The sequence below is a fragment of the Aquarana catesbeiana genome, linkage group LG02, assembly GCF_042186555.1.
Source record: "Aquarana catesbeiana isolate 2022-GZ linkage group LG02, ASM4218655v1, whole genome shotgun sequence".
NCBI lineage: Eukaryota > Metazoa > Chordata > Amphibia > Anura > Ranidae > Aquarana > Aquarana catesbeiana.
Genome location: NC_133325.1, coordinates 633,416,525 through 633,432,691, shown reverse-complemented (window position 1 = coordinate 633,432,691; position 16,167 = coordinate 633,416,525).

Sequence of the window (16,167 nt, the reverse complement as noted above, 5' to 3'; positions counted from 1 at the left end):
AGGAATATTAAGACATGGTCTGCAAACAGACATAATTTATGTTGATAACCACCAAGTTCAAGTCCTTTTATGTATGGTTTGGATCAAATTAGTTGGGCCAGGGGTTCAATTGCCAATGCAAAGAGGAGAGGGGATAGGGGGTGTCCCTGCCTGGTTCCTCTCTCAACATTAATAGGATCAGATTTAAAACCCAAATAGGAGATATATGCTTTCAGTTGTTGATATAAGGCAGCTATCCATTTCAAGAAATGTGGTCCGAAACCCCAGTGATAAAGAATTGAGTGTAGATAAGGCCATGATAATGAATCGAATGCCTTTCATATATCCAACGAGAGGAAACAGGCAGGGATATGGTGTGAATGAGCTGCATGGGCCAGAAGTGTAGCTCGATGAATATTATCGCCAGCTTGTCTCGAGGGATTAAATCCTGTTTCATCTCTATGAAAAAGGATGCCAATAATTGGATTAAGTCTGGAGAAGAAAATTTTGGCCAATATTTTGATATCGATATTGAGGATAGATATTGGTCTACAATTAGACCAAGATGTGTCAACTGTATTGGGTTTAGGGATCATGGATATAGAAGCTGTAAGTGATTCCGTACGAAAAGTACATTCTTTGAGAAGGGAGTTAAAGGCTTCTACCATAAGGGATGATAATAAAGATGCAAATCTTTTGTAGTAAGTTGCTGAAAGGCCATCTATGCCTGGACGTTTTTGTGATTTGAGTGATTTTATAACTTGTATTTCAAATTCAGTAATAGGTTTATCAAGAGTATGTTGATGAGATGAGGAATGGGAGGGGAGATGAATTGAAGATAGGAGTGAGGTCAGTTGAGAATGGTCTACGGTGTTAGGGTCTTTGTATAATTCAGTTCATTTTTTTATCAAATTGTTTTCAAATTTATAGTGGATTACTGGTGTATGTACCTTTTTTAATTTTTAGATGAATAGGTTTAGGGGAATAGCTGGTTTTCTGCAATGCCAGGGCTAGAAATGTGTTTGGTTTATTAGCTTTCATATAAAAGGTGTGCTTGGATTTACAAAGCATTTTTTCTGCTGATTCCATCAGAAAGTGGTCCAATTTTAGGCATGCTTTGTCATATATAAGTTTATTCAGCTGTGTGGGTTTGGTCTGAAAGTCTACCAAAGCTTTGTAAAATGTGCCTTCAAGTTTTTTAGGAAGTTGTTTTTGTTCTTTATGGTAGAAAGATGTGTGGCTAATACAAACCCCTCTAATATAAGGTTTGAGAGATTCCCAATGTGTCAGGGCATCTATGTAAGTGGAATTGTTGGTAATGAGAAAATCTTTTATGGCCGTTTCCCACCTCTGCTGGAATGAGGAATTTGCAAGTAAACTATCATTAATAAACCAAGTACGATGATTGGATCGTGGAACTAGAGATGAGAAAGTTGTCATTACAGCATTATGATCCGACAATGCACATGGTATAATATGCGAGTCTATAATGAGTGCTGAAGTTGAAACCATAACAAAAAGGTGGTCAATATGGAAGAATTGCTTGTGGGGATGGGAATAATGAGTGTATTTTCATTTTGTAGGATTATGTTCTTGCTAAGTGTCTAAAAGAGAATATTGATGCAGGAGTCGTTGATATGAAGGTTTAGGAATGTTGGTTGGGACCGGGGATTTGTTAATGAATGGATATATTATTTGGTTGGAATCACCACCAATAATAAGAGTACCTTGTTTATGTGTTTCAACCACCGAGAGCAAGTGTGAGAGAAATGCCAATGGGTTCTTGTTAGGTGCATATTAAGAAACGATCATAACATCATTATCTAGTAATGTATCTGATAAGATCAGGTATCTACGTTTGGGGTCTTTAAGTTCCTTTTTAATAGTAAATGGTGTGCAGTGGAAAGCAATCAGTACTCCCCTTTTTTTCGTTGTGGTAGAAGCAGAAAAAACTTGGGGATATCTGCGGCAGAAATATTTTGGTGTGGATTGCTGAACAAAGTCGGCCTCTTGCAAACAAACTACATGAGCTATTAGTTTGGAAAAGAAGGTAAAGGCTTTCATTCTTTTCAAAGGAGAGTTGAGACCTTGTACATTTAGTGTTAATACATTTAAGGAAAACATTATAGATTATTGATAAGGATCAATAAAGGGCTGCTTAATATTATTCAAAAGTTACTTCACTGGAGAAAAGAATACTAATGAGAAATGGGAAATTCAGCAAGGTAGGAGCAGTAGAAGCGTTTCAATGTAGATTGTATACCTTATATTATCACAGAGGAAAATTGTATATTGAAGTGAAACTTCAAAAAAGGAAATAAGTTGTAAAGGGGAAAGGGCTCCCTATTGGAGCGAATATCCAGTGGGTGGTGAATAAACACCAGCCAGTGGATATGAAGTGGTCCAAGTAGTGTCCAAATCTAAGTTGGGCACTCAAGGAATGAGTGGAGGTGCAGTGAGCTGTCTCCGGGACTACGACAGCCTGCTTGTTATTAAGTAAAATTATTCAACAAGGGGACGTGGCTTGGCGAGCAACCGCGATGGACGTGTACTAGTGGAGCTCCCGGACCGACACAGCCTACAGCCGGACAACCCGAGAGCACAGACCCGGAGATGGGCAAACTGACCCAGCAGACACCCCACTCCAGATCACGCCGCAACTCTGCAGCTGCCTCCGCTGCTAGAAGCATCGCTGATCTCCTCAAAGCACAGCTGTCTCCTCGTGGCAGCGGTACAGGCTACAAGATGGTGCGGGCTCCACAGGACGAAGAGGACTTTAGTGAGGATTCACAATCAGCACAGGTGGACTCAGGTAGGGGACGCAATCGCTCTAACAAACCCCTCACATACGCGGTCCTGTTTTGCTGCAGACATAAAATCTACATTTTCTGCTACCATCACGGACCTAAAATCAAATTTACTCTCTCTGACTGACAAGATGGAGACTGTGGAGGCGGCGGGCAGACACAGGGACAGGGCTATACATAGATTGGAGAAGGTCACTGACTCACATGCTGCACAGTTCATAGAAATGAACAGACATTTAGAGGACCTTGACAACCGTAGGAGGAGGAACAATATTAGGGTGAGGGGAATCCCTGAGACTGTGGAATCTGATCAGATCATACCAGCTTTACAACGTGTCTTTAACTCTTTGTTGGAAAGACAGGAAGACATGGACATAGAGTTCGTAAGGGCACACAGAGCCCTCAGAGCCAGAGGCCTGGACACGGCCCCCCCAGGGATATTATCTGCTGCCTTTAAAGTTACCCACTTAAAGAGGATATAATGAGAAAAGCACGCAGAAATGATCATATTGTCTTTAATGGAAAACATATTATGCTTTTCCAAGACCTCTCCCAAATTACCCTGAAAAACCATAGAGCATTGCGACCCCTCCTGGACAAACTCAGGGAACACGACATGCGTTAAACATGGCGCTTCCCTTTTGCTTTGGTGGTGACGCTGGCCGGAAAACAACACATCTTGTGCTCGCCATCCGACTTAACAGACTTTTGTGCAGGACTTGGTTTAGTGGAATTGCCTGAATGGTATCAGGAGTTTGCCCTACCACCACTCACAAGAAGTCCACACACTTCACCATCCTCCACACCAGAGAAGCAGTTCCCTAAGCGGATACAGGGCTGCGGCGGTGGTCAACACTCAGGAACACCGAATAGGAGACAAAACCCTCACGGGTCTCAAGCAGCAGAGTAACGCACTGCGACTACAACCCTGGAGTTTGGTGCTTTGGCTCCCAACAGCTCGCATTATAGGTCATGGGTCTTGTTAACCACAACTTGCTGACTCCATAAGTGCTCTACAAACAAAGTGACGTTACCAGAAGTCTTACACTTGCCTGTCACAAGCTAAATAGACCTAAATTTTGCAATGCTTTCATCAAGACAACAGTGATTGGATAAAGAATACTTCTAGGTGCTATTTCTGGCCAAGACGCATGAGATCACTTTGGTTCTTTCTGATTCGGGCCTTGGAAATCGCAAGTCCTCCATGACAAAGCAATGCAGATGGTAGCACCCAGCTAGAGAAAGAAGTGCCTCGCACAGATGCCAGGGAAGATATGCTGGATTTCCCAGCGACAAGTTACTCTTTTTCAAACAAACCCCTTCACAGGGTTGACCCTTCAAGACACTAGTTTATTTTTGGCCTATATTTTCAGGCTGTGTCGTTCCCTTTTAGTTCCATATTGTTTGGTTCACACTTCCTAAGTCACATTTTGATATCTCGTTAATTTTGTTGTGTGTAACGGTCTCGTGATCAGGACCTGATCTTTATCATGACACCATTGGATGTGACTAATCCACCCCGGTGGCAAACCACCCACGAACCCACAAAGTACACTTGGGCCGGAGGTTTCACGACCCAGGTGCACTAACCATCTGCTTTAGAAAAGTTGTTTGTTATCTAAAGTATATTTACCTGAAGAATTCCTCCGTTGATATAGGATTCTCTATTTATTCTTGAATCCAATTCTCTTCATTCTTTCTTCTACATCTCTCTCTCTCCTTTACCTATATCTCCTTTGCGCTCTCTCTCCTTGGTCTACCAAAAACTTTTGTAAACACTGAGTAACCCTGATTTGTCTTCACAGAGACTGATTGAAATACCCCTTCTACACCTGAACTGCAGTCATGGCTTTCTTGTCACTTGGGGGGAGGCCTATGGTGATCTCTCACAATGTCAGGGGATTGAACATTCCTGAGAAACGTGTTTCACTTCTCAGAGAGCTGAAGAAAGGTAGGCCCCAATTTGTTTTCCTACAGGAAACTCACTTCAGAACCAACCAAGTCCCTAAACTGACTAACGCATACTTTACTACAGCATACCACGCAACTAATGACTTAGCAAAAACCAAAGGGGTGACTATTCTAATCAGTAAGGACACTCCCTACACCCTTACCGACAGACTGACAGACCCAGAAGGTCGATACATCTTCATTAAGGGAACCTATGAAAACAGGACTGTGACGCTGGCAAATGTGTACTTCCCAAACTCAGCCCAGGTCACCTTCTGCCAGAAGGTCACCCGTGAGCTCAGGGGCTTCGCTGCGGGGATACTGATCATGGGAGGAGCCTTTAATGTTCCACTAAACCCAATTACGGACTCCTCCACTGGAAAGTCCTGCATCACGTATAGAGCTCTTAAAACAATCAAACAGTGTTTAAACACTCTACAATTGGTGGATACATGGAGATACCTCCACCCAGACACCCGAGATTTCACATTCCACTCTATTCCCCACAATCGATACTCACGAATTGACCATATATACATCTCACAAAGAGACCTGCAGGCAGTGACAGAGGCCCACATCGGCATTCAGTCGATTTCAGACCATGCGCCCGTCTCCTTAGGGATGGATCTGCTCTCCAGACCACCCAAGCCCAACACATGGAGATTGAACACATCTTTGCTAACAGACCCTGACTTACTCCCTCGCATTCGGGAAGCTATATCTGACTTTTTTGTTTTTAATAACACACAGGACATGGATCCGATGATGATATGGGAGGCACATAAATGCACATTTCGGGGGGAATTAATCAAGATGGGTGCACAATGCAAAAAAAGCAGGAAAAAGAAATCCGGGACTTGACTGATAGAATACGCACACTAGAAGCCTCACACAAACAATCTCTTGCGGTTCAGACAGCTAGAGAACTGCTAGAAAATAGGAAAAAATTACAAGAGATAATCCAAACCAAAGCGCGGAGATCGCTATTTTTAAAAAAAAGAGTCTACTATGAATCGGGAGAAAAGACTGGATGGTTCTTAGCAAGGGCCTTAAGAGAAGCATGCTCCAATAATGTCATATCTGGCATCAGATGGGACCCAGGTGGGACATTGGAGGTAACCCCAGAAGCCATTGCGTCACAGTTCCACAGTTACTATTCCAAACTCTACAATCTAACACGACAACACAGACCTTCCACAATACCAACCGATAGAACGCAGGCCATACAAGAATACTTGATTGATAGTGGTTTGCCATGGCTAGAGGCTGACGAGATGACCCCCCTAGAAGACCAGATAACGCTAGCTGAAATTCAGGGGGGAAATCAAGGGACTTAAGTCAGGAAAGAGCCCAGGTCTGGATGGTTACACATCCGCTTACTACAAAACCTTCAATGACATTCTGTCTGCCCCATTAGCAAGAGCACTGAATTCCCTCTCTTCACCCAGGCAGATACCCATGGACTTTCTCTCAGCTCACATAACGGTGTTACATAAAGCAGGTAAAGACCCCACTGAATGCCCAAGCTACAGACCCATTTCGTTGCTGAATCTAGATCTCAAGCTACTGTCCAAAATACTAGCCAATAGACTAAAGCCACTTCTCTCTTCATTAATAGGTCCGGACCAAGTGGGCTTCATGCCAGGAAGAGAGGCAAGAGACAACATCATTAAGGCCTTGCTCCTGACGCATGCAGCACACTCATGGGGTATCGAGGGCCTTTTCCTGTCTACGGACGCTGAGAAGGCCTTCGATCGGGTTTCCTGGGACTACATGCTGGCAGTTTACCGCCATGTGGGGTTGGGAACGCACATGATGACTTGGATCACAGCTCTGTATCAGAACCCCTCTGCCAGAATAAAGGTAAACAGCATATTGTCAGACAAGGTCCAGATATCAAATTGGACCAGACAGGGGTGTCCCCTATCACCGTTGCTGTTTATCCTGTCACTGGAGCCTTTTATCAGAAAGGTCAACAAAAACCAATCCATATCAGGCTTTGAAGTAGCTAATAGAATTTACAAGACAGCAGCTTATGCAGACGATCTCCTATTTTTTCTGACCAAACCACATACCACAATTCCAAACCTACTGGAAGAATTCACACATTATGGCTATATATCTAACCTCAAAATCAATTACTCTAAGTCTGAGGCAATGAATGTTACGTTGTCAGATGACACACTCACCAGAACTCAGGGGACTTGTTCGTTCCGTTGGGTAACGGGCGTACTCAAGTATTTGGGGGTTTCGCTACCTTCAAGACTGGTGAATACATATGAAAGGAACTTCCCCCTATGCTACATAACATTGCCTCAGACTTACAGAACTGGAACTCTAAATACTTCTCTTGGTTTGAAAGAGCGGCCATTCTCAAAATTACCATTCTGCCAAGACTACTGTACCTCTTGAGATCATTACCTGTCAAAATCCCACTACACTTTTTCAAACAATTACAATCTATTCTTACACGCTTCCTTTGGGGGCACAAACGACCCAGATTTAAATTTGCTCTCCTAGCTAGACCCAAGGAGCGGGTTGGAATGGGATTACCACATTTCCACAATTATTACCTAGCCTCTCACCTTACTAGGGTGATTGACTGGCACTGCCATAGAAAGTCAAAAGACTGGGTCCAGTTGGAAGAGTCATTGACCACAGGCACACTTAGGTTCCTCCCATGGATTCGTTGGGGAAAACAACATCAATCTATAAAAAGACACCCACTGACGGGGATCACCATGGAGGCCTTCCAGACGGTGATTAAGAAATATGACTTAACGACTCAATTTAGCCCATTGACACCTCTACAATATAACCCAGATTTTGCTCCGGGTTTGGCGGGTAGAACCTTTCAAGCACTAGATCCACAACAACTACTGACTGCGGGAGACTGCTTTAGAAATGACAGGATTAAAGACTATTCAGTAATGAAGGAAGACAACAACCTTCCTCACTTACCCAGATGGTCATACTTTAAAATCCGCAGCTTCATTACAGATAAGACTAAACAACCCCACTTTCAAAGACCTAAGACTCAACTAGAGACAATATGCCATGGAGGGGACGACTTTGTCAGGATGACCTCTGTCGCATATTCCTGGCTTCAATACCCTATAGCAACAACTGAGAACAGATTTAGAAGAGAATGGTCCAGAGCACTGCAGAGAGATATTACTGATAATCAATGGCTGACGGCTTGTACGTTAGCACATAAATGTTCCATCAGTACTAAAACACAGGAGACGGCGTACAAGCTTCTGACTCAATGGTATGCCACACCCCATAAACTCAAAACATGGTTTCCAGAGGCATCTGACAGATGCTGGCGATGCAAAAGAGAGGTGGGCACTCTACTACATATTTGGTGGCAGTGCCCAGTTCTTGAAGCTTTCTGGTCAGGGGTGAAGGACACCGTGCGACAGATAACGGAGACCAGAATCACTCTAGATGCGGCCTGCTGCCTACTCCACATTTCTAACTTCCCCTATAAAAGGTATAAAAAATCTTTAACGAAGCACCTTCTGAATGCCGCTAAGGCACTGATTCCGTTACGCTGGAAGAGTACTCAGGCCCCTTTGGTAAAGGAGTGGCTTCAGAAAATATCCGAGATCTGTCATATGGAAGACTTACTAGCTCAAACCTCAGATGATATAGAAAGATACCACAAGACATGGACCCCCTGGCTCCATTTCAAGGTTACACCAGCATATGATTACTTAATGTACATTTAATACCCCGCTGAATGATGGAACTTCTTGACACTCAGATGTCAAACCCAGGTGTGCCGTGGGAACCAAGGAGAGAGAAACACTACTATTTTGCAAACTAACCCTTCTCTTCTACTCCTTTCCTTCTTTTCAAAGCTAAAGAATTCAAAAGCTAACTGATGGATATGATATATGTCATAATAAGTTAGTTTGATCCAAATATCTAACTGATTGAGGCAACGGATAACCTGAATCACAAGCTCTTTCTTGCACATCCCCAGTATAGACAGTAGGCCTGTATGATTCATAGCCTGTTTATTAAACTTTAATGTAATGTGGCTTTGACTGTTAAACTTCATTAACCTTCAATAAAACTCTTTGATGAAAAAAAAAATATTCAACAAAACTAGTCATAAGTATAATGTTAGTTTAACATAACTGTAAAAATAATGTATACTATAATGCAAGGTAGTAGAATTCAGGTTAAGCTCAAAATATATTGAAGTTAAGAATAGTTGAAACTGAAAAAAAAAATAACTCAAGATAATTCTAATGTTAGAATAAAAATTTTATAAATCTTATAATAAAACTAGTATAGAAAATATACCATTAAATCCTCACAAAAAGGGGTAATAATTAGATCATGTGAGGTAAAAGAAGTAGAATATGTATACTATGTAAAGCCGAGTCAGTCAAGGAAAAAAAAAAAGGGGGGGGGGGAATATAAGATTGAATTCTTAAATATCACCCATATGGTGTGTGTATATATATATATATATCAGTCTGCAATGTCATCTCCTACAGGTGGTGCTAAAGCAAAGTGACCACTTTTATGAGGACTAAGTGGGGCTTGAGTTATTTGAGGTGCTTGGGAGTCTTGAATATCTTGGGTCTGTGAGAGGGATGTTGAAATCATTCGTCTTTTGGGACCATCTGTTGTTGTGGAAGATGTTGACAGGTGGAGATCTCTAAGTGTAGAAAAAAGATCATTTGCTGATTTACATATATATGAAGTTCCTTTATAAGTAAAGCGAAGGGAGAAAGGAAATCCCCAGCGATAATTTATTCAATGATATTTAAGGACTTGCAAATGTGGTTTCATTTCTTTGTGTTTAAAGAGAGTTAGATGAGATAAGCTTTGAAAGATTTGGTATTTATGGCCCTGAAAAATTAAAGAGTCTTTGTTTCTTGCAGCTGCCATTATTTGTTCTTTTGTGCGAAAATAATGCATTTTTATAATTATATCTCTAGGGGGCCCAACTTCTTTACATGCAGATAAAACTCTGTGTATTTGATCTGTTTCCAATCTTTCTAATGGGATGGATGGAACAAGTTCTTGAAAAAGTGTTGTAACAGTTGATTGTAGATCCTCTATTTCTTCAGGAATGCCACGGATGCATAGGTTCGATTGTCTAGCCCTGTTCTCAAAATCTTCCAGTCGGGTTTGAAGTGTAGAATAATCCTCTTTAAGGGATTCTAATTCCTCTGAATGAGCTGTCATAGAGATGTCAATCTCATCTACTCTCTGCTCAAGTATAGATGTGCGTCTGCCTACCTCACGGATCTCCAGCATTAGTTTATTGGTAATAGCATCTGAGGTATTCTGTAATGCATTATGTAATAACCGTTCTAATTGGGAAAGCAGGTTTGAACCTATTTGATTATTATGTAAAGTAATAGGAGACAAATTCAAGTCATATTCAGTCCCCCCACAGTGCGCTGAAGAGGGAGACCTGTGATGCTGCTGTGCAACAGTCTGTGAGGAGAGATGTGATGGTGCCGCTGCCATTTTAGATACCATTCTATTCAGCTTTTCCTGAGGCTTTGTTTTCAGCTTCACTTTTCTCCCACTGTACATGTCACCACAATGTACCCACAAGTTTCAGGGATTAATGCGGTGATGTGGGGAGGTTATGGTCCGGTGTAACTCTGCTTAAATGGCTGTTGGGTCATGTCCTGCTTAGTGGGCTTCACGCATGTGCCTCCCCATACCTCTTATACATATGAATAGGGCTGTACTGTACTGTGCATTTTTGAAAATAGTTTTTCACAGGCTCAAAAAAAAAAAGAAGCCATAATATTCCCAGTGGACATGTAGTCAGTAGGGATGGGAGAACCGTTTGGCCCGAGCACCTGAATTTGCAGGGTAGTCATCCCAAAGAACACCCTGCAATGCACTGAGCGCTACACAGTGCATTCTGGGCCCTGATTGGGCAAAGCTTTGCCCAATCAGGGTGCAGTGGAAGCTGGTTGTTTTTTTGCAAAATTTTATTTTTATTAAGCTTTTATAGTTTTTGAGCAAAGAAATACAGAATTGTTGCATAATGTAGCATACATAGAAATCGAAAACATAGTGATATTAGAGAAAAAACAATGGAATAGAAGGTACAAATAGACAGGATTCACGAGTGCAGAGCACAGGGGTGATCTGCACAGCATGTCAAAGATATACAAGGTAAACAGCTCATAAGTAGGTAATATAAGTTCAAAATCAGAGAACAATCATATAAAAGAAAAGACACAGGTTTTATGAAGGATATATGATGCGAGGTAAGAGATTCAAAGGGGCATCAAATGGCATACATAGAAATAAGGGAGTGGGGGGAGGCACCATGATCACAAGTAATACAATGCCAACATGATTTAAGATGCAGCAGTTGACATAAGGGTCCCAAATTCCAATCGATCCCAAGGTTCCCACACTTTATCAAATTGGGGGATAGTGTCATGTATTGAGGCCATTAGATATTCCATCCTCCGAATTTCAGCCACTAGATGTAAAAATTTGGACCAAGGAGGAGGTGCGTTGGACAGCCAGCATAGAGGAATAAGCCTTTTGGCAGCCAACAACATATAAGAAAGAAGCCGATTGACTCTTCTGGTTATGCCAGAGAAAGGGAGACCCAACAAATAATTAATGGGATCGAGCGGAAGGAACACATCTATCACTTTCTGTATTAGGAGCCCCACCTCATGCCAAAAGGGTTGGATCATTGAACATTGCCAAAAGATACAGAACAAGGAACCTGTGTCAGTCCAGCAATGCCAACAACGACGAGACTGAGGGATCATATTTATGAATTACATCAGGGGTTTTATACCAAAACATGAGGATCTTCATGGACGTCTCCCTTTGGGTTACACATTTGGAAGACTTGGAAATAATGGACCAAATCCTATCCCATACCTGGACCGAAATAGGTCTGCCTATTAAATGGGACCATCTCCTCATGTAGTGATGCGTGGTCTCAGTAAGAGGTGTCGACTCATGGAGGATACGGTGAATGGAGCATATTAAATGTAATTGATGGGGTCCTTGAGCACACAGGTACTCAAAGGTGGTTGGTTTGTCAAGAGTTAAGGTTGGGGATTTAGAGTGAAAGAAATGTTTAACCTGCAGATAAAAGTGGAAAAGTTGGGGGGGATATCACATTTTTCACGAAAATTATCAAAGGTATGTAGTCTTCGCGTGATAGGATGCACTAGGTCTCGGAGTTGGAAAAGGGGGATGTTGAGCCACGAGAAGACCCTGCCTGGGGACATACTATCTGGTATAAGTGGGTTAAACTGTACATTTACAAGAGGAGAACAAGTTGAGGCAAGGTAATAATCCTTGAGGCATTTACGCCAAATGGTTAAGGTGAAAAACATTGGAGCAGTACATTGACATTTGAGAATAGGATCCAGGAATGGGGGGGGGTGCCCCAAACCAAGGAGCACGGGTGAACCGCATATAGCACTCCCTTTTCAATGGCGGTCCACTGATTTGGTGCGAATAGAGAGGACCATTAGGCAATAGCCCTCAAATGTGAGGCATAGTAATATTTAATAATGTCTGGAGCACCCATTCCCCCCTGGATCTTGGGGCAAAAACCACAGAGCTTGCTATGCGATGAGCCCTATTACCCCATATGAACTTTAGAAAACTCCTCTGAAGTGCTTTTATTTGGGAGGAGGGCATGGCAATTAGTAATGTTTCAAAGTGATATAGTAATCTGGGTAAGATAGACATATTTAGAACATTAATCCTGCCCAATAGGGATAGGGGGTGTTTTGTCCAAGCCAACAGGGATTTATTGATGTCTGAAACCAGAGGTGGGAAGTTAGCAGAGTAAAGAGAAGAGTAAGAAGGAGTGATGCCACGTACACACGAGCGGACTTTACGGCAGATTTTGTCCAGCTTACTTTTCGACGGACCTTACGACAGACTTTCCAAATGAACGGACTTGCCCACACACAATCAACCAAAGTCTGACAAATTTGTACGTGATGACGTACGACTGGACTAAAACAAGGATGTTCATAGCCAGTAACCAATAGCTGCCCTAGCGTCAGTTTTTGTCCTTCGGACTAGCATACAGACGAGCGGACTTTTCGACCAGACTCGAGTCCGTCAGACAGATTTGAAACATGTTTCATTTCTAGGTCCGTCAAACTTTTGAGAAAACAAAGTCCGCTGGAGCCTACACAAGATCGAATTGTCCGACGGACTCCGGTTCGCCGGACCAAGTATGCCGTAAAGTCCGGTCATGTGTACGCGGCACCTAGGTATTTGAGGGAGGTTTTGCACCATTTGTAAGGATTTGATTCTTTGAGCTGTGATATTATGGGTAACGGGATGTGTATGGGTAAGGCTTCAGTTTTGGAAGTGTTGACCTTATAACCTGAGATGGCACCAAAGGAGGCCAGTAGTTTATGTAGTGAGGAGAGAGATATCAATGGATTAGAAATAGTGAGCAAGATGTCATCTGCAAAGAGCGACAGTTTATATTCCCCTTGTTGCATCTCCACCCCACGAATATCCAGATGAGTGCGGATGGACTTGGCCAGGGGTTCTAGACATAAAATAAAAAGCAATGGTGATAGAGGACACCCTGCTGAGTTCCGTTTGTCATGGGGAAGCCAGGCGACAAGAAGGATGACATCTGTACTTGGGCTGTAACTGTCGAGTAAAGCGCTTCTAAAGCTTTTAGAAAAGGGCTCTTAAAACCATACGTTTTTAAAACAGTAATCATATAAGGCCAACTCAGTCTATCAAAGGCCTTTTGTGCATCTAAACTTAAGATCAATGCCTGGCGGGAAGATCTGTCCAGAAGGTCTACCAAATCTATTGCACAACGGGTATTGTCCCCCGCATGTCTGCCAGGGACAAAGCCCACCTGATCTCTATGAATCAGTTTGGGGATAAGTCCAGATAGTCTGGATGCAAGAATTCTGGTAAATATTTTATAATCTGAATTTAAAAGAGCTATAGGCCTGTAATTATCTGGAATAGAGGGGTCCTTGCCAGGTTTTGGGATGATAGGAATGTAGGAGTGGGAAAATTGTGGATGAGGAGATGTACCCTTAAGCAGGGAATCGTAGAGACTCAGCATGTGTGGAGACAGGATGTCAAAGAAGGATTTGTAGTAAAAGTAGGGCAGCCCGTCGGGAGGGTAGTTTCTTAACTATGGCCAAGAGTTCCTCAGCCATTATATCTATATTCAGACTAGCTAAATCCTCTGAAGATAATTTTGGGAGTTTTATGTTAGAGAAAAAGGTCTCAAATTTCTCCTGAGTGAAATTAAAATGGTTCTCTGTGGTCAGGCAGTTGTATAATTTATGGTAGAATTTGCCAAAGATGTTTGATATTGCACAGGGGCAGTGTGCTCTAGATCCATCCGCCTTTTGGAGGAAATTAGGGAATGAATTAAATGGGCATGGATGTAATTTGTTGACTAGCATTCTATGGGGTTTATTCGAATATTCGTAAAATTTTTGTTTTGTCCACAATAAAGACCTGGCTGCCCTGCCAAGTTGTATTAGTTTGATTTGTTCTCTGAGAAAGGTGACCTTACGTAGTTTCGACACTGTGGGGCCACACAATAGCCTCTGCTCCACAGTAACCAAAGCTGATGTAAGGGACTGTAAAAGTCTATTTCTATCTTCAATCGAGAGCTTTCAGCTATGCAAGCACCTCGAAAAACAGTCTTGTGTGCCTCCCACAGTGTACAAAAGTCAGAGACTGACCCTATGTTAAGCTGAAAATATTCTTCCAGATTTTTTGCTAAGATAGTATGTGAGACTTCAGATTGCAGGAGGTGATCATTTAGACACCAGTGACAAGATTTAGTGTAAGCCTGGGAAAGCATAAGGTTTATCATAATGGGAGCATGGTCCGACCATGTAATAGGCGATATGTTAGACTCGACCACATAGGGGATGAGTGGAGCTGAAATAAAGAAATGGTCAAGACGTGAATACATTTTATGAGCTGAGAAATAAAAAGTGAACTGTTTAGTGAAGGGATGTCTGATCCTCCATGAGTCGAAAAGTTGATGAGACCTTATACACTTGCAAAAGGAATCGGCTTGGGATTTAATCTTTTTAGAAGGTGTAGTACTGAGAAGGGTTTGTCTATCTCTGGTGGGTGACATAACCAGATTAAAATCTCTGCCAATGATCATAAAAGGTTGTGAGGGATATTGAGGAGAATCAAAAAGTTTGTTGAGAAAATCAATCTGACCTGTATTAGGGGCATAGAGATTGACAAGGGTAAAAGAGGTGGTCATACATTCGCAGTCTAAAATGAGAAATCTGCCATGAGGATCAGCATGAGATTTTTTAACCTTAATAGGGCACGATTTCTTAATCAGAATCGCCACTCCCGCCCTGCCCGAGTGATCTGTGGCAAGGAAGGAGGAGGGGAAGAACCTTGAGGCAAATTTAAGTGAACCCTCTGCCCTAAAGTGACTCTCCTGGATCATCACCACATCTGCGCTTGAGGCCCTGAAGTCCTTCAGGGCCATCCAGCGCTTGTGAATGGAGCTTTCAGATTGTATGACATGATCTTTAAAGCCATGTGTGTGGACTAGTCAGATAGGCTTGTGTAAGAATAGTGAATTTAAAGAGCATTAAAACATAGGAAACAAAAAAGATGCAGGTATGATTATAAACATTACCTGTAGCAACAATCCCTTGGTACCCAGATATCAGCAAACATATCATGTAATAAAACTGCATTTAGTTAGAAAGATATAGGTAGTACATTTTCAACCTACAGAGCTGATCTATATCCATGGACATAGCAAAAGACAAAAAACAACTGGAAAAAAAGCATCCAACTTGTAATCCAATATGTCTGGAGTAAGGATCTCATGTAGAGAGGGTGAAGCGGGGTCTGGACCTTGAGTGGTATTAGGTGGAGTGTTCACAGCATTCTCCACTCCCATGGATGGATCCATTGCTGCAAAAGGGGGTGTGGAATAATTTGAGGTCGTAAGTTGTGACTTGGTGACATAACGTTCCATGCTTGAACCTTCACGTGGCCCAAACAAAGGTTTGTAATTTCGCTGTTGCTGGCCAACTTTGCCCATGAGATGATCAGGTAATATGGTAGATGGTCAGGCTTACCTCCGGAGCTATAAGTAGCTAGGATAGCATATTGGAGGTCTCAGGGAGCAGGCAGAACTCTGAGCTCACTTAAGGGACATAGTCCATATTAGGTGGAGTGACCACCATTCACTTGTTAGTTACATCTGTCTGTTTTGAAGGTAATTATTTAAGTAGCTGTGGAAGGGGATAGAAACTGAGCTACAGATGGAGTGAGAAGAAAGTAGCCGGGTGTATCTGGAGTCCCAAGATGGCCACCAACTTCCGTGTATAGGCTGAAGCCGCGGACTTTCCTAGAAGCGGTTGCCAGCCGTCCAAGTTCTGCTTCGTTTAGGCCTAAGGGTTCCCCA